Source organism: Caretta caretta, chromosome 1 (genome assembly GCF_965140235.1).
Source record: "Caretta caretta isolate rCarCar2 chromosome 1, rCarCar1.hap1, whole genome shotgun sequence".
Taxonomy (NCBI): domain Eukaryota; kingdom Metazoa; phylum Chordata; order Testudines; family Cheloniidae; genus Caretta; species Caretta caretta.
In genome coordinates, this window is record NC_134206.1 from 259,049,634 (window position 1) to 259,068,658 (window position 19,025).

The 19,025-nt window shown below is 52.0% G+C and overlaps 1 protein-coding gene across 6 annotated transcripts in view; it reads right to left on the reverse strand.

Annotated features, from left to right (window-relative positions):
• ELFN2 (extracellular leucine rich repeat and fibronectin type III domain containing 2) overlaps positions 1-19,025 on the reverse strand; it is a 68,819-nt gene that overhangs the window by 41,179 nt on the left and 8,615 nt on the right. The window contains exons 1-2 of one of the 6 annotated variants that reach the window (XM_048833089.2): positions 5,089-5,296; positions 1,074-1,323 (exon numbers count right to left, since the gene is read on the reverse strand). The exons of 3 other annotated variants lie outside the window; for them this stretch is intronic. The gene's annotated coding sequence lies outside the window, so the exon portion shown is untranslated. Of the gene's footprint in view, positions 1-1,073; positions 1,324-5,088; positions 5,297-19,025 lie in introns of those variants that run through there. 2 more of the 6 variants (XM_048833082.2, XM_048833077.2) reach the window with 2 other exon arrangements.

The following is a 19,025-nucleotide window of genomic DNA, read 5'->3' on the forward strand; positions in this document are numbered from 1 at the left end:
CTGGGAGCTGTCTGGAAGCACAGAAACAGCTGTTCACACATATTCAGGCAAATCTGTGGCCACCAAGCCGGAGCCACTCACTTCACAGTTGTCACTATGCTTCACATCATGGCAATGCAGGATTTCATGGCACCCTGAGGGACAGGACTTGGTCCTGCTCCAAAATCCCAGGCCCTTGCCACATGAGCTAAAGGAGAATCTCCACTAGCTGTTATGGTCTCTGACACACAGCTGGACTGTTCTGATTCCATCCAGTAAAGGGCAGCCTGAACACACACCCTAGCCACGTCATTGCAATATCAAATATGGGGGGAGGGGGTGTCTTTCTCCTCTGAGTTTCACTGACTAGTTTATTCTGCTTGTTGATTATTTCCTGCCATTTCCTTTGAGACAACCAGCAGGCGGCACGGCAGAGGACACTAGGGAGGGGTCTGCCAGCAATGCCTCTGACCTCCATACTCAGAACACAGGACAAAGCTGAACGGAAGCAGGATTCGAACCAGCTGCCTGGAGTCTCAGGAGATTCCCATTAACTCTCTGAGCTGGGGAGATGCCTCGGAGAGGCCAATGGCGCAGATTCAGAGTCTCATCCTGCTCACTACTAGTTGCATTCTTGGACAATACGGCACTTCCCTGATCACATGAGCCAGTGTGTCCAGTACAAAGGCTGCCATCTCCTTGGTGTCTGCCTCCCAACTATAATCTTTGTGTAATGTGGGGAGAAATGAATAACTGACCCCCACCTTGGACCTCTCACCAAGGCGGACCATGGCCTCACCTCCCTGAGGCGACATGGCTCTCTGTTTCTCTCTCTTCCTTCCTTTTCAATTGTTCTTTCTCTCTTACTCTCAATCCTTCCCTCCCTTGGTTATGCTGCTACCTCTTCACTAGGTATCTGCCTTTTCCTTTCACTCCCCTTCCCTCTCTGCCACCTAGCTCTCCGCTTCCTTCTGTGTTTCACTCCCCCTCTCTCTCTGCTGTGTATCTTTCTGTCTCTCTTTTTTCCCATCACTCAGCCTTTCTCCCTTTCTCTCCCCCTTTCCCCATGTTCCTCTTCCTTCCACTCCCTGTACCTTTCTCTCCCACCGTGTTCTTCTCCTTGGGTGGGTACTTTCTCTCTCTCCGTTACGTGTGGCTCTGTCCCCGGGTGTATCGCGGCCCCATGCTCAGCATCCCCAGCAGCGCGTGTGGGACAGGGTTGGCACAGCTCCAGTGGTACACACACAGCATGCCTGCTCAGTTAGATCCAGTTAAGAAGTCTGTCCATTGTCAATGAATTCTCATTCTGTTTCCAAAGTGCAAAGCCACAAACTCCCTTTCTCTCTGCAAACAAACAGAGGCTTGAGAGTCTCGCTGCTTCAGCCCTGGCACACAGCAGACTTTCCATTAGGGATTCTCCTCCACACCCCTGCTGCATCCCCTTACCCAGGAGGGTGCCACCCAATTCAGTTTCCTGGAAGGGGGAGCAGCCACCTCTCCTGTTCATCATCCCCTCCCCCACAGCATTCATGCTTTGTAGACATTACCAAGACCTCACGTGTAAGCCAGTCATTGTCATCCCTATGTCACAGGTGGGGAAACTGAGGCACAGAGAGGTTTTTTCCCATGTAAGGGACTTCCCAGAGCAGAGAGCAGAACTCAGGAGTGTCTGGCTTCCAGACCCTCATTCCTTCCAGTACTTCATGCTGTCTTCTGACTTCATTGAGGGAACTGATTCCAGGCCTCTACCTCCTACCTCACCCGAGTGGTAGGCGCACACTGGAAACACCATCCCAAACCTTCTGGCCTTGGGATATAAAGGGAGATTGACATCCCTGACCCCCACCGTTCAGCAGGATTTGGGGTCTCTCATTGGGACAGCACGACTCTCTCTCGCTGACCAGCCCTTTGGGGAAAGCCCAGGGGGAGGTATTTCTGTAATCCAGCAGGAGATGCTCTTCTCTCTAAAGTGAAGGTCTGACGTGGGCTCTGATACAGGTTTAAGCCAAGATGCCCCTACCATCCACACATAAAGCCTTGGGACGTGTGCCCCCAGAACACGGGCTTCCTGACTCAGCTGGGGCATAGTGCGAGCCCATGTTCCTCTACAGTGAATGTCTCAGCCTGCCCACTTTTGGGACGTAGCTAAAGCATGTGATGCCAGGCTCAAGTTTGGACAGTCCACCAATGCTATCCCACAATTCCCAGGGCCTGTGTGTTCCAGTCCTTCTACCTCCCAATTTCCCACTTGCCTCCCATGCACCAGAAGTAACCTGCTAGCCTAAATACAGCTGTTCGGCGTTTAATCCTTCAATGCACATGTTTTGCTCCGTTTCCAACACAGCTAAGCTGAGCTCGTAGAAAGGCAGGGGAAACTGCCCCCCGCTCAGCGCTGACCCCAATACCCCAGCCTGGTGCTGGAGGAGGCAGAGCTACCGAAGGTGGTGTCCACAGCCCAGCAGGAGGCAGTTGAGCCCTGCGGTGGGTGGTGCTACAGGCAGAGGTCTGCATGACTCAGGATGAGGCGCTCTTCTCGCTGAGTCACTGCCAGAACAGCGCCCCAGGAGGCTGGGTCATTTGACCAGCACTGAATGGCTTCTGATTTTCCACCTCACAGGGAGCTGGCTTTTTGTGTCCAAAAGAAATGACATCCATAGCAGAGAGCTCTCTGCTCACGCCTACGTCCCACCCCAAAGGCCCGCTCACACCCCAGACAGAGAACAACATATCAGCAATAGAGTCACCACCCTCTACAAAAGTGCGAACCAGAAGGATCTGGGGGAAAGATCACCTGGAAATATTGTCTGCCTGCGAGAAAATTCACAGACATCCCATGCATTAATGAAAGCCCCTCCCATTCCACATAAACCAAGGGGGCTTGAAGCAGGGAAGGTAAATGCTGATGGGGATAGGATCTACTGAAGAGAAAAGCCAGAGGGAAAGGTGCTCATGATATATGGAAGGAGAACATACCCATCAAATACACTTTGAAGGCTGAGCGCTGTGTAGCTAGGGTGGGGTTGGGTTTGGAGAGCTGAGAGGCTGTCTATGATAAGAGGAGTGTAGAAAGGGACTGGACTCATGTAGCACGTAAACCCACACACATACACAGAGGAAATATAGTGAACCATAACTAAAGGCTCATCCACCAGCAGCTGGGAGATGAAATGGATTTAAGATATGGACAGTCTATCCTGCAGCACAGCGCCCCCTAGTGCCATGCTGGGGATACCACCTCCAGCAGCACATTGCTCTAATCCAGCTGGGACCATAGTGCCACAAGGGATAGTCCCTTCACTCAGCCGCAGGGCGCCCCCTAGCGCCACGGGGACAGTCCCTTCACTCAGCCACAGGGCGCCCCCTAGCACCACGGGGACAGTCCCTACAGCCGCAGGGCGCCCCCTAGCCAGTGTTTCCTCTAATTTTTGACAGGCCATGTGCGCAAAAAATTTCTTCTGTGCAAATTTTTGACAGGCCATGTGCGAAAAATTTCTTTTGTGCAAATTGTTCTGCTTCTGTGCAAATTTTTGTGTGCGCGGTGTTTTGCCGTATGCGTGGGGTTTAGGATCTGTGTGTGCGTGCACACGTGTACAGCTTAGAGGGAACAGTGCCCCAAGTGCCACGGGCACAGTCCCTTCAGTCACAGGGCGCCCTCTAGTGCCACGGGCACAGTGCTTCCTACCACCAGAGTAGGAACAGCACTTTCAGCACCACAACGCTCCCTGCTCCTATTCTATTCTATCCCAGCTCCCCCGCATTCTGCAAGAGCCTGCTGGGAGTCGGAAGCCATGAAAGACAACAACTCAACACCCCCTTCCTAGCGCAGTGCCACGCGAGGGACAACAACTCCCTCAGCATGGCGCAGCCCATTGCCAAGCTGGAAACAGTGTCACTAGTATCTCTGGGTCCCACAACTCCGAGCAGGATGGGCCGTGGGATGGGATACGAAGGACGGATCTCCCAGCAACACAGCAGCCCCTGGCATCTGCCTGGGAAGATGGAGCCCATCCAGCTCACGAGGGCATGACTCCCCATTGCTCCAGGGGAACAGGTCCGGGTCTGGTAATGAAAGTCAGCCCCTGCAGCAGCACAGTGCCGCTCCCCATTCTGTGCTGGGGCACTGGAGCATGTCCAGATATGAAGCACAGCACAGCACCCCTCATCCCTGTGCTGGGGTGCTGGGAGAAGGAGCATGGTCCTAACGCTGGGAGAAGGAGCACTAACAGACCGCACCGTCAGCACCACACCACCTGCAAAAGCTATACTGGGCTGCTCAGCGAGGGAATGTGCCCAAGCGGAGGTAAAGTGGGGGGCGGGGCTGGGAGCCAGGTCTGAGCCAGCCCTAGCACTGAGAAGGGAGTAAGGTCTAATGGGTTAAAGCAGGCGGGGCTCAGAGTCAGGACTCCTGCGCTCTATCCCCAGCTCCAGGAGGCCTCCCAGGACCAATCTGGTGTTCTAAGAGATGGAGCGCCCAGACATGAGGGAGGACAGCGCCTCCACCTGTAAGTGAGCCCTAACGCCACGCTGGGGTATGGAGAGCAAGAGAACATTGGAGTTTTAGATGGACAGTGGCCTCCAAAGCCCTCTCTCTCCCACCACCCAATGCCATGCTGGAACAGCGCCTCCTGCAGTACAACACCCCTCAGTACACTGCTGTGAGATGCATCTCCAGGAGCCAAATGCACCCCTAACATCATGCGAGAGTGCACAGGGACAGAGGGTGGCTGCACCATAGACTGCACCCTACCTCTTTGCTGAGCAACGTAAAAATCTCTGTCCCTTCCACCGAGAAATGTGGGGGAGAGGGGAGCAGGGAGGAGACAGAGGAAGAGAGAGAGAGGCATATGTGGGGAGGAGGGGAGAGACAGAAAGCTCCGGATTACATGCAGCAAACCTGCACCGCTTCCTCCTACAGATTTGCAAAAGGCCCTCCCGTGCCATGCATGCATCGCTGAGATCAGGGGGTGGCATCAGCCCCTAACCGTGGGTAACAGTTTAAGCATAGATTCAATCAACAATGTTGCAGAAACTCAGCCTTCACCCCCCCACCTCTGGGGACCGAGTGACACAGAGAGCGACACACACACACACACAATTAGGTTTTCTTACCTCGGGATGCCGTGCTTTGAATGCCGGGGTACATGGAAATAGGGGCAGGTAAATCCGCGCCCCCTCACGCCCCTCAGAGCTATATAACGGACTCTTTCAATCACACAGAAGAGCAGGCAGTGACTCATTGTTCCAGCTCTTTGATGGACCAAAGCTGCCACCGTTTCATTGCAAAAGTCTTTGCCTTTTGCAAGGAACGGGGAGGGGAAAAAACAGCTTAAGACTTGGAAGGGATATACACTTCTTTCTTAGGTTTCCAATGGCAACCGAATATACCACAGATGAATATCCAGAGAGAGAGAGTGAGTGCGGGTGCGCGCATAAGACGGAGACAGAAGGAGTGAGATGCACAGCTGCTGAGTCCACAGGCAGTGCAGGGTGTAACCTAGCAGGGGCATGTCAGTGCTCATGGGAAGAGACAAGCGGACATAGACAGAGGGGCAGACAGACGGTCTGAGGGAAAGAGCCTTGAAGCATGGAGGGGAACGTGGCCTCTACCCTAAGGCCTGAGCAGTCCCACCAGTGATAGGAGTGAGCCAGCACCTGGCAGTGTGGGAACAGGGAGGGTCTGCTGTCTAACTGATCCCCACAGGGGCAAAGTATAACTATATCCCCATACACGCCGGCACGCTTGTAATCCCACAAACACACTGCACGCACAAACCCCACACACCAACTTACTGTGCACACGCACACCACCCTACACACACTCCATACATGCAGCCTCACACACCAACTTGCTGATACACACACACCATATACATACACCGCCCACATACACAGCCTCATACACCAACATACTGATACACACCCCCTCAGCCCCATACACATACAACCCCCTGCAGTGTCACCAATTTACAGATACACACACACCAGCCCCATACACATACACCCCCACAGCCTCACACATGAATTTACTGACACCCACATTTACACACACACACACACAAACTCACACACCACCCTACACATACCCCATATACCAACCTACTCATACATATACTCCACCCCTAGACATACGCAGCCCCCTCCACAGCCTCACACACCAACCTGTTCATACACAAACATACAAACCCAAACCTCCACCACCGAATGAGAGGCTCACCATTTCTCTCAATCATACACAACATGCCCACCCCACCACAACACACACACACACACACGTACACACAGCCAAACATATGCTGTCTTTCAGATACTCATCACACAAATGCTCACGCATTCTATACATAACATACACCATCACACAAACACAAATACATGCCAAACACAAACACACCACCACACAAACATGCACCATTACACAACACACACCGACCACTTGAACACATACAACACCACACAAACACACTCCATTAAACAAACAAACATTCATACACAGAGATATGGATACATGTACAAACACCATCATTCAGACATGAATATCTTACAAATATACTATAAATACAAACCACACATAACATACAAACTTACACCAAAAATACACACCAAACACCACAACACAAACATACACCACCACACAAGCACAAATACACATGAACACACCTGCACAAATATTTTTCATCAGACATGCGCGACCCGCTCCGTGGACAGTATCAGGTGGGGAGTTTGACTGGGGCGGTATGAACACACCTGCACAAATATTTGTCATCAGACATACTACACACAAACACACCACCACCAAACATACACCAGGAGACAAACAAAGACGACACACACAACACCAACACATCCCAGTGCATGCAAAAAAGTGACATTCTCCAAATAGCTGGTAAACAGGAACTTCATTTGGAAATCAGTGTATTGCTCTGTACACCTGCACACTGCGCACACTCACTCTCTCTCTCTCACACACACACACACACACACACACACACACACACAATTGCATCTAGTCAGCTTTGACTGTCCCCCTCTTTTATCCTTTTATTCTGGTTCGGTCCATTTCTCCAGTCTTCCAGCGCTGTCCATCTCTCTGTTCACCAATAAACATTGCAGCTTAGTGACTGAGCATCTAGAGGAAAAGCATCCTACATACATTCACACTCCTCCCTCCCTCCTTCTTCCTTCCTCTTTTCCATTGGCATCGGATGGGTATAATTTGCATGCATAGAAGAGTGTGAGGTCCCACCAGCCCAGAGTGCTGTGAAATTGGCTAATAGCGGCATCAGGGGACGTGACTGCAAAGTCTAAACACAGTGAAGTAATGCATGAACCCTAATGGAAGGTGGGGGGATGGAGGGAAAAGTGACAGTTTCTTCTAGGTCTGAGTAGGGACAGGGAGACAAGGGAACGGGTGGGACGGGGTGGCAGAGAGATGTAGGCAGGCTGGATGCCAGGGACATCAAGAATAGAGTTCTGTAAGGCTTGCTAACAGGCATGGTAATGCCACTGCGTGAGGTTCAGAGTTCATGACTGCGGGTGAGCGGGGCCCTGTGTAAGGTCAAGTGAGTGTGTCTGTGCCTCGTTAGAGAGGAGAATACCTGTCTGCGTGCGCGTATGTGAATGTGCACAGATGATGTACGGGGGTGTCAGGCTGGGTGTAGATGTGAATGAATGTGCGTGGATTGGTTCATGGGGGGAGGGTGAAGGAGCACGTACAGCGTACGGGTTTGGGTATGTGGCCGGCTGTGCGTGAGTTTGTGTCTGTGTGGATGGTGTGGATGTGAATGGGCTTGTGTCCGTCTGGGAGATGTGTGTGTCCCGGTACCTGTACAGTATGTGTCTGTATGAGCAGAAACGCAATGCGCAGTGTGTGTAGGTGTGAGCAGACAGCCCAGGAGCCCAGCGCAGCCCCGGTGTCAGCAGGGGATGAGGTCAGGGTTATCACACCTGCCTGCCCTGTGTGCACCTGGGTTTTTGTGGGAGGAGGCACAGGCAGAGCAGACGAATCCTGAAGCCTTTGCGCACGCAAAGCCCTCATTGAAGGCAATGGGCCACCTCTTCAACTCCTGGCAGTCAATGTGGGGGAGGCCACAGGTGCAGCTCCCCTCCCCACCCAGCAGTTCCTGGGGGGCTTGTGCTGGCTCAGGCACGGGAAAGGCCCCAGGCACTCACTACAGCACACGCTGTGCCACCCTTTGGAAAGGTGAAGTGTGGCCTACACCAGACCCTGTCTGCTGGTGTGGGCAAGGGGCAGATCCTGCCCTCCCCCAACTTCAGCTCCATAGACCGGAGGAGGAGTCCCTGGACTAGGAGAGCACAGGCCTTTGCAGGGCTGGACACAAGCCAGCCCTAGTTTCAACGACTCCCTATCAAGGTGGACTTCCCAGTGACATCAGTGAGCGATTTCCCTGAGCGAGAGCTCAGGAAAAATGGAGGAAGGCCACCAAGATACGGTCCTGTCTCTGTGCGTGTGTGTGTGTGTCTGCTCTGATAAGGTAAGTACCGACACAACCGACACACACAATCATCAACACAGCTACTGAGACACACAAACACTCTCCCCCACAAAACTGCCTAGCCAACACAAACACCCCTGCACCACACTCACACACACACCCCACTCCTTAGCTCACACACTCCTCCCTTCCCCCTCCTACACACACACCAAACACAAACACAGGTTCTGATCCTGCTTACGCAGCCCCACAAAAGAGCATAGAGAGAGGGCTGGGGACCCCCATATTTCCACACACCCCCCCAGCAGTACCAAAACTAAATCTCCCTCCCTGTGTGATGCCAGCTCTCTGGAGGAACCCTCTCCTCGCCCTCTGACCTGTAGGGGACCCACGGTCCTAAGGACCTGGCTTGCGGTGAGTATCCTTTCCTCCCCGATTGCACCTGTGTGCCTTCCCCGCCTCACGTTCTCCGCTAACATTTCTTTTGCATTACAGGTGATAAATAATGCAGGCTGCAAGGGGAGAGGAGAGACAGTACATCGGAGCAGGGGATGGCACGCCCGTGATACCGGAACAAAGCCGACACATGCTACCCACACTGGTGGCTGTTGCTGACCCCCATTACAGCCACACAGAGCTGACAGCTATTCCAGTGAAAGCGCTGTAGGAAGGGCACTTTAAAAGGGCTCTGTAGTCTGTGTTTCTTGCAGTAGCAGGGGGAAGGCCTCTCTCATGCAGGCGGCAAGGTGGATCTTCAGCTCTGAGCTAAGCACTGACAAGAGTTGCCAATGGAGCTGGGAGCTGTCACCCTAAACCTGCCCTTCTTGCCATCTGCTGTTGGGCTTTATGACATGGCAAAATCACCTTAGCTTGTTAAACAAAGAATGAGAGAGGGCGCATGTATGTCTGAATGGTGTGTTTGTGGGGCTGCGAGTGATGTATGCTGTCTTCTGTGTATGTATGTATGTAGGTGTGGTGTCTGACATGCCCATGCACACACATGCACATGTACCAACAATGTTATGCCTGAGTATTTGTGTAGAATCGCTGTGGATAACTGGTGTGCGGCGTGTGCCTCTGTGAATGTTTTCTGCATGTGTGTAGCCTCTGCATGTGTGTGACATGTGAATACATTCTGAATGCACAGCACCTGTGCAAGTGTGGTGATGGGTGTGCAATTTGTGCATACGTGTAGAGGTGTGTTCTGTGTGCATGTGAATATGTTCTGTATGCATCGCGCCAGTGTGAGCATGGTGAAGTGGGTGTAACTTGTGTGTATGTTGGGGGGGTGTTCTGTGTGCATGTCAGTATGTTCCGTTTGCATAATACCTGTATCAGTGAGGTGATTTGTGTGTAACTTTTGTGTTTGTGTGATGTGTGCAAATGCATTCTGTATGTATAGCACTTGTGTGCCTGGCATCTGTGGGATTTGTGGATAACTTGTTTTTGTTGTGTGTGGTTTTGTGCGTATGTTCTGTGTGTATAGCATTTGCATGGCTGACATTGTTAGGGTATCTGTGTACAATGTAGATCGGGTGTATCTTTACTGCATGTGGGTGCGTGTGGTTGTTCATAGGGTGTTCCTTTCTAAGGTGAAGCAGACAGTCTGGCTCTCCTCCCAGTCTCTGCTTCTCCTTCCTCACCCTCCCTCACTCGCTCGTTCAGTGACCGCAGCGTGCTCAGCCCTAAAAATCATTCCCCAGAGCTAGGTAGACCAATCCCCACAATCCCTGGTACATGCCTGGAACCCTACTCTCCCCCGGCCGGGGAGCACAACACAGACACTGCCAACAGGAACACAGAATCTAGTTCCCCGCTCTTTATACTTAGACTGAGGGGACTGGGATGGGCGGAGGCAGGCTTGGAAGACAGGGGCTTGTGTTAGAGAACAATTCTGGTCTGGAGGATGCAAGGAAGAGACCTCCATGGGCTACCCAGCACTATCCACCCCTGGAACGCACAACTCCCACTGATGAGGCAGGAGCCACGAACCAGACCAGATGAAAGAAGATCTTCATCCCAACATGATCTGAACCATAAACCTTCAGCCACATGCCTGCATCAACATGCAACCCCCTTGAACCTAACCATGGCCATGAACTTCACCCAAACACCTGAACCCAACCATGAGCCTGAACCTTCACCCAAACCCCTGAACCCAACCATGAGCCTGAACCTTCACCCAAACCCCTGAACCCAACCACAACCTTGAACCTTCACCCAAATCCCTGAACCCAACCACAACCTTGAACCTTCACCTAACCCCTGTGCACTAAAGCCTGAGCCTTTGCCTAATGCCTCTGATCTGAAGGAAGCAAAAGTGGATGGGAATCTGGGGGGCAGTGACCATGAGTTGGTTGAGTTCAGGATCCTGACACAGGGAAGAAAGGTAAGCAGCACGATACGGACCCTGGACTTCAGGAAAGCAGACTTCGACTCCCTCAGGGAACGGATGGCCAGGATCCCCTGGGGGACTAACTTGAAGGGGAAAGGAGTCCAGGAGAGCTGGCTGTATTTCAAGGAATCCCTGTTGAGGTTACAGGGACAAACCATCCCGATGAGTCGAAAGAATAGTAAATATGGCAGGCGACCAGCTTGGCTTAATGGTGAAATCTTAGCGGATCTTAAACATAAAAAAGAAGCTTACAAGAAGTGGAAGGTTGGACATATGACCAGGGAAGAGTATAAAAATATTGCTAGGGCATGTAGGAATGTTATCAGGAGGGCCAAAACGCACCTGGAGCTGCAGCTAGCCAGAGATGTCAAGAGTAACAAGAAGGGTTTCTTCAGGTATGTTGGCAACAAGAAGAAAGCCAGGAATGTGTGGGCCCCTTACTGAATGAGGGAGGCAAACTAGTGACAGAGGATGTGGAAAAAGCTAATGTACTCAATGCTTTTTTTGCCTCTGTTTTCACTAACAAGGTCAGCTCCCAGACTGCTACGCTGGGCATCACAAAATGGGGAAGAGATGGCCAGCCCTCTGTGGAGATAGAGGTGGTTAGGGACTTTTTAGAAAAGCTGGACGTGCACAAGTCCACGGGGCCGGACGAGTTGCATCCGAGAGTGCTGAAGGAACTGGCGGCTGTGATTGCAGAGCCATTGGCCATTATCTTTGAAAACTCGTGGCGAACCGGGGAAGTCCCGGATGACTGGAAAAAGGCTAATGTAGTGCCAATCTTTAAAAAAGGGAAGAAGGAGGATCCTGGGAACTACAGGCCAGTGAGCCTCACTTCAGTCCCTGGAAAAATCATGGAGCAGGTCCTCAAAGAATCAATCCTTAAGCACTTGCATGAGAGGAAAGTGATCAGGAACAGCCAGCATGGATTCACCAAGGGAAGGTCATGCCTGACTAATCTAATCGCCTTCTATGATGAGATTACTGGTTCTGTGGATGAAGGGAAAGCAGTGGATGTATTGTTTCTTGACTTTAGCAAAGCTTTTGACACGGTCTCCCACAGTATTCTTGTCAGCAAGTTAAGGAAGTATGGGCTGGATGAATGCACTACAAGGTGGGTAGAAAGCTGGCTAGATTGTCGGGCTCAACGGGTAGTTATCAATGGCTCCATGTCTAGTTGGCAGCCGGTATCAAGTGGTGTGCCCCAAGGGTCGGTCCTGGGGCCGGTTTTGTTCAATATCTTCATAAATGATCTGGAGGATGGTGTGGATTGCACTCTCAGCAAATTTGCGGATGATACTAAACTGGGAGGAGTGGTAGATACGCTGGAGGGGAGGGATAGGATACAGAGGGACCTACACAAATTGGAGGATTGGGCCAAAAGAAATCTGATGAGGTTCAATAAGGATAAGTGCAGGGTCCTGCACTTAGGACGGAAGAACCCAATGCACAGCTACAGACTAGGGACCGAATGGCTAGGCAGCAGTTCTGCGGAAAAGGACCTAGGGGTGACAGTGGACGAGAAGCTGGATATGAGTCAGCAGTGTGCCCTTGTTGCCAAGAAGGCCAATGGCATTTTGGGATGTATAAGTAGGGGCATAGCGAGCAGATCGAGGGACGTGATCGTTCCCCTCTATTCGACATTGGTGAGGCCTCATCTGGAGTACTGTGTCCAGTTTTGGGCCCCACACTTCAAGAAGGATGTGGATAAATTGGATAGAGTCCAGCGAAGGGCAACAAAAATGATTAGGGGTCTGGAACATATGAGTTATGAGGAGAGGCTGAGGGAGCTGGGATTGTTTAGCCTGCAGAAGAGAAGAATGAGGGGGGATTTGATAGCTGTTTTCAACTACCTGAAAGGGGGTTCCAAAGAGGATGGCTCTAGACTGTTCTCAATGGTATCAGATGACAGAACGAGGAGTAATGGTCTCAAGTTACAGTGGGGGAGGTTTAGATTGGATATTAGGAAAAACTTTTTCACTATGAGGGTGGTGAAACACTGGAATGCGTTACCTAGGGAGGTGGTAGAATCTCCTTCCTTAGAGGTTTTTAAGGTCAGGCTTGACAAAGCCCTGGCTGGGATGATTTAACTGGGAATTGGTCCTGCTTTGAGCAGGGGGTTGGACTAGATGACCTTCTGGGGTCCCTTCCAACCCTTATAGAATTCTATGATTCTATGAAGGAGGGCAGGAGCAGCATGGGTACTGAGCCTTTATCCAATATCAAACCCTGAACTTTTCCCCACAATCTCTTGGCCAAACTTCAGAATCAAGCAGCCCAGGAGTCTTCTTCCAAATGCTGTGATCTGAGCCCCTTACCTGACTCAAACCACCTCAGTGCCCTGAACCAAAATCTTGAGCCCCAAATGTTTGTCCAACACCCCAGTCTTTGTCTTTGCTCTGAACCCTGGATTTTCACCCAAACCCTCTGAACTGAGCCACTGAAACAAAATTGTAGCACCTGAACCAAACCCCCAAATGGGAACCTTCCCTCAAATCCCCTGAGCAGAGCCTCGAACATCCACCCATGCACCTGGAGGCAAGTCCCAAACTCTCACCCAAGCATATAGTTCAAGCCCTGACCCAAACCTTCGCCCAAAGTCCTTCAAATTGAACTTCAAGCCCTGAATCTTCCCCCATTCATCTGGAATCCAATCCCAAACCTTTGACCAAACCTCATGGAGAAAATCCTGAATCATCACATAGCCCCATTAATTGAAGATGAAGCCTCAAAGCTCCCTCCAGCCCTAAAACAAACTTATGCCCTAGAACTTTGTCCCAGGTCCCCTGAAATGATTCCCCATAGATAATGTGGTATGAACCTCAAGACCCTTCCTCATCAGCTGGAGGAAGCTTCGCTGCCCATCAGTGGGTCAATTAATCCTTTGCAGGTGGGAGAGTTCAACCTTGGAACCTTCCCTCTCACCAGTGTTGCCCACCTGGTTCAACAAAGCCTTATGGGAAAATCCTGGTTGAGTTGCAGCTCCTGGGGGGCTGCATCCAGAGGCCATTCCATGGGGCTCAGAAAGCTCTTCCCAGTCTTGTCCCCACATGGCCGAAGAGGCTAAAAGGAGCCCCTCTCCCAGTCTGACCCCAGTGCAAATTTAGTGAACATTTCACTGGTGATGCTCCAGCCAGGAAAACCTCCCTGTTAATATTTAAAGACACAGCTCAACCAGTGCCCTCTGAGCCTGGCCCCCAGCGCTACTTGCTATTCCACTCTTGGGCTCTGCCAATGTACCTCACTCCTGATCTGTGGCACCTCTTCCCCCATGCCAATCTTGAGCGCCACACACAACTCTGCCAAGGTGCTTCAACCCTCACCTGCAGCCTGCCCTCCCCTCCCAGCTATTCCAGCCCTGGACACACACACGCCCCACAGCCCTGCCAATGCAGTTCAATCGTCCTGCCTTGCAGCATAACCTGCTGCTTCATTTCTAGGGCCCCCTTAAGCAGAAAGAGAGACCAAGTGTCTGACTGCCATTCTGGCTAGATTCTGATTACTATGAAGTGCCCCTCCAGAAGATACATTAATAGCCCATAAAGTTAACTTAATCCAGCCAATCTTGTGTGGTCTCTGCCTGAATTCTTGATTAAATTAACATTATTGAATCTTAATTAGCATGTGAGGCAGAGGTGGCATTATTAATAGAGATAAAGCACAACGTTAAAAATAAACAGGCCGTCCTTCCCCCTGCCGCATATGCAAATGCCCTTTGGGATTGAGGTGATGTGAGATTCCCCCAATGATAACCCATGCTGAGGGGAGGAGGTGCTCTGGGCCAGAACGAGTGAAGGGACACAGGGGCAAATCAATGCACCAGGGAGCGTCATTCCTTTCTGCCAACATCCAGCCCCTCATCCCTGGGGGTAAGTCCCAGATCACTGGCCTCGGAAGCAGAACAGCAGCTTATCCTGACCAGATTCTACCTCCACCACGATAGGTAATTCAGGGGCACTCAGATCGCTCAGGGAGTGAGAGTACTCAGCCCACACTAATCCCTCTGGTCTTCCAGCTCACCCTCAGTGGGAGAGGAGGGCTAGCAAGCAAAGATCTCAGGGGGCCAGCACGGCACCAGTGGTGACTGCTCCGAAGCATGTGGGGTTGACATGGAAAGGAACTCAAAGGAGGCAGACAAGGGATCTCTAGGAAGATGGGATGCAATTCACACATGCATTTCTTGACCAGGTAAGGAATGGACTGGGGTGCTAGGTTAGTGTACAGAGGGATAGTGTAATGGGGGCAGGCTTGGCAGTGCAGTGGGTGGTTGCTAGAGGCTGGGGCTCTGCCCATGGCTTAAGATCACAAGTTAAAGGAGTTCAATGGGTCTGAGCCTCGTCTGCTGTTTGTGCACGCTCAAACCCACAAGCCAGAACCAAGCCGCTCTGTTACTGCCAGACAGGACTGACTGGCTCTGGCCGAGAGATCTGCTGCAGTGGAATAGGAGAGGGGAGGCTGCAGGTCAGGAGAGGCCTGCACAGCCAGAGCTGTGGGTGGGGAGCCCTGGGCTGGACTAGCGGAGGGTGCTGAAAGCTAGGAATAAGGTGCATTGGCAGTGGGGGCAGAGCTGGGGGTGGGAGCTGAAGACTTGCACAGCAGGGGGCGAAGTGGGTCTGGACTGGAGCGCCTCAGCAGAGCTGTGGGTGGGAAGCTCACCCAGCGCCTGCCTACACTATACTGCCTCTAGACAGTGATTTCAGTCCTTTATTTTCATGGGCAGGAAAAATTCACTCACAAAATGTGAAGAGAAAAAAACTGAAGAGCCAGCGATGGCAAGGATGTCTGCACCGAGGGCCGTGCTGGGAGCATGTTGCTGGCACCCCCACAGCACGGCCTTGCCCCTCCCTCAGCGCCCACGGAGCGTCGCTGCTCCCAGAAACACACGGGGAGACTTTGTGGAGCTGCCAAGGCACATGAGAGGGGCAGCCTGGCACACTCACGGGTGCATGCCGTTGGATCCCTAGCACGTCACACATCTATCATCATCACGCTCTGGAGGAAGGCATGTCCCAATGGGCTGAAGTCGCCCCCATCCCTCTTTCCCTGACCGCTAGCACCCATAACTGCAGAGATGGAGACTTGGGACCTGATCCAATGCTCACTTGAATAGAAAGGTTCCCAATGGGCTTTGGATCAGGCCCTGAAGCGTCAGTATCTTGCTGTGGTGGAAGCTGGTTAGAGTCCCCCTCATACACGGCAGTGACATTTAGCACCAGGGCTGCTCTCTGCAGCATTCCCAGGCCCCTGATGGTCCCGGGGCTGACAAAGCCACAGCAGGGACCTAGCTCTCCCACAAGGCAGTGCAGAGCACTCACCCCTCAGGCCAGCCAGCCAGCCCGCCCCACCAAAGCCATTCTTGCAATCATTCTTCTCTAATCCTGTTGAGCCATTTTTCAGTTGCTTTAAGGCAGAGATGAAAAAGCCGCTGCTGCCCTAAGATGTTTTCCTGACCTGGCGCAACTCAAGATAAAGGCTTTGATTTCAAACATTGCAGTGGGGTCTGTCAATAATCCATAATATGGATTAAGGAAAACAAACAGAGACCCATGGCCCAGCTGGCATTAGGTGAGAGAGTGGGGGTGGAGAAGACAGAGGGAGGAGAGAGAGCACAGAAGAGAGAGGGAAAGGGAGAGTGAAGAGCGAGGGAGGCGTAGGAGACGGAAGGGGGGAAGGAGGGACAGAGATGGAGCGAATATATTGCAGGGACTACCTACGGGTGGGAGAGGCTGGGCAGGAGGTATCTCCAGCAAACATAATGGTACCAATGGCAGGGATGTGGAAAACTCCAGGGACCCGGTTTTTCACCCCAAACTCCCTCTCCTTCCCTTGTGCCCCTCACCTACATGGCAAGCACGTGCTGCACGTGACTGTCCCCACCACCCTCCCTCTTGCTTGAGTCTACCTGGAAAGTTGCCTTTTATCCTGAAAGCTACAAAGAGGATCTGGGAAAGGGGAAACACCCACAATATTAACCCAGACTGCCCAGCCAGGAGGTCTCTGAGACTGGAGCTGATGATGAACAGAGCAGCCCCCAGTCTGCTCTTAGCGTGGGAGCCTGCTGGGAGAGGAGATGGGATACAACCCAGGAGACTCTCCTAGTTGGTTGTGGGTAGACTACAGCTGCATGCCATCCTGGTGGGTGCCACACTGCAGACGGGGCCTCCAAAAACTGGGCGGAGGGCCAGGGGAGCAGCCAGAGAAGCAATGGCTGAGGAGGACAAGGGGGGAGATTATGGGAATGAAAAACCAGAGGCTCTGCAAGGCAGTGATTCTGTAGTCTGGTGATATTACTGGATGCTACAGACAGAGCAGCTCTGTTCTGTGCCATAGATCTCCCCATGCTGCTCACCTCTGCTACTTCCTCCTTCCCCTCCTCCCTCACCTTGGGCCACTCGACCACCCCTCATCCCTCCTTCCCTCTCTCATCATTAAGTCCCCCCTCTTCCTCCCTACATTACAACCACTTTCAGTACCCCGCTTGCAGCTGGTCCCTTCCCCAGCTCTTCACACAGCCCTCCCTAGACCCTAACGGTCTCCATAACCCATCCCTAATTCTCCCTTTCTCAGCAAAGCACCAGGGAGAGCAGTTCTCTCACCAGCCACCTCACGCAGCAGCATCCTCAGCCCTTAATCTGGATGGCTTGAAAACCACTTTCCCTCCTTAGAGCTGACCTCCTTCTGTAGGCTGCTGCTTGCTCCTTTTTCCCACCTCTTCACCTCCATTGCCATGGACCACTCCATTCCCCCCAGACCTCCTCTAGAGCCCTGGTTTCCTACCGTTCAGGTTCTGTCCCTCCTTAGCAATCTGCCCTGCTCCTCTCTGCCTGCAGGCCTATCCCCGCGGGAGTCTGGGGGAAAATTCCTTCCTAACCCCAAATATGGTGATCAGTTAGACCCTGAGCATGTGGGCAAGACCCACCAGACAGACACCTGGGAAAGAATTCTCCGTAGTAACTCAGAGCCCTCCCCATCTAGTGTCCAATCTCCAGCCATTGGAAATATTTGCTAATAGCAAACACAGATGGGCCATATGCTCAATGCCTCAAAGACAGACATGCTCCTCTCGGAGCCTCCTCAAACACAGCTCCATCTCCTCTAGCTCCTTCCTTGATTCCTGTCTCCAACAATTAGTGTCCTCCTGAAGTTCCCATTTCCTGTGTCTGCAGATTTGCCTAGCATCACTTCCACAGCCTTGCCTGTATGTCCACCACTGCCTTAAAATTCCCATCCAGGTCCTCATCTCCTTGGGCCTTGGTTCTGACCTCTCTTCTCTCCAGCCTCCCCAGGTCCCACTCTCCAGGCTCCTGCATGTGCAGAATCACACTGCTGGACATCTCACCCATGCAAAGGAGCAGACACATCACTCTGAGACACCATCGGGTCCCCGTATATCCCAGAATGCAGTTCACAAGCAACTTCCTTTTTTGTAAAGCCCTCTGTGATCTTGCTCCACCCCACCTCCTGGACCTTGACTCTCTCCACTGACCACAAAGCCCCCTCCCTGTTTCTTCCACTCATATCATACCAGCCTCCTCTTTGTCCTTTCACGCAATCCCAGCACTGTTGGCATGACAGCCTTCTCTGCATCTCCTGTTCCCCATTTCTCACTGCCATATCATTTCAAATCTCCTCTGCAAACACCCCTTCTCTCTCCGGCCTGTGTCCCTCTGCCATTATTTATTGTTTAATTCTACTCTGGCATATTGGGGTCTGGCGTGAATGAAAGACTCTGTACAATGCTGTGCTTTTTTACTGAGCAATGAGAAGAGTAGAAATAGCAGATTTCAGATGGAACAAGAAAGAAGGAAGTTGCAACTGCAGAAACAAGTTGTTTTTTACAACCAGATTAACAACGAAATGGAATCAAATTCCAGAAGGGGCCAGGAAAGCAAAATTGCCTTGAGATCTTCCACATGAGCCCATGTTGGGGAAGGGCTAACGACAGGTGTGACAGTCGGGCTCCAGATACCCCAAGGGGAGAGCAGGGGGGTTGAACCCAAAAGAATAAGAAGTCAGATCAACTGATTGTGTACAATAAATGCCAAAAAAGGGTCCAGCTAGTTCAGCAAGGTGGCGCAAGACAAGCAATTCACATGGTGGGTGTCAGTAGGGTCATCCCTTCCTGCTATCTTGGGGCTGGACTGTGACTCAGGACTAACTGCTATCAAAGACGACTTTCTGTTATGGAGTTCGGGATGCAG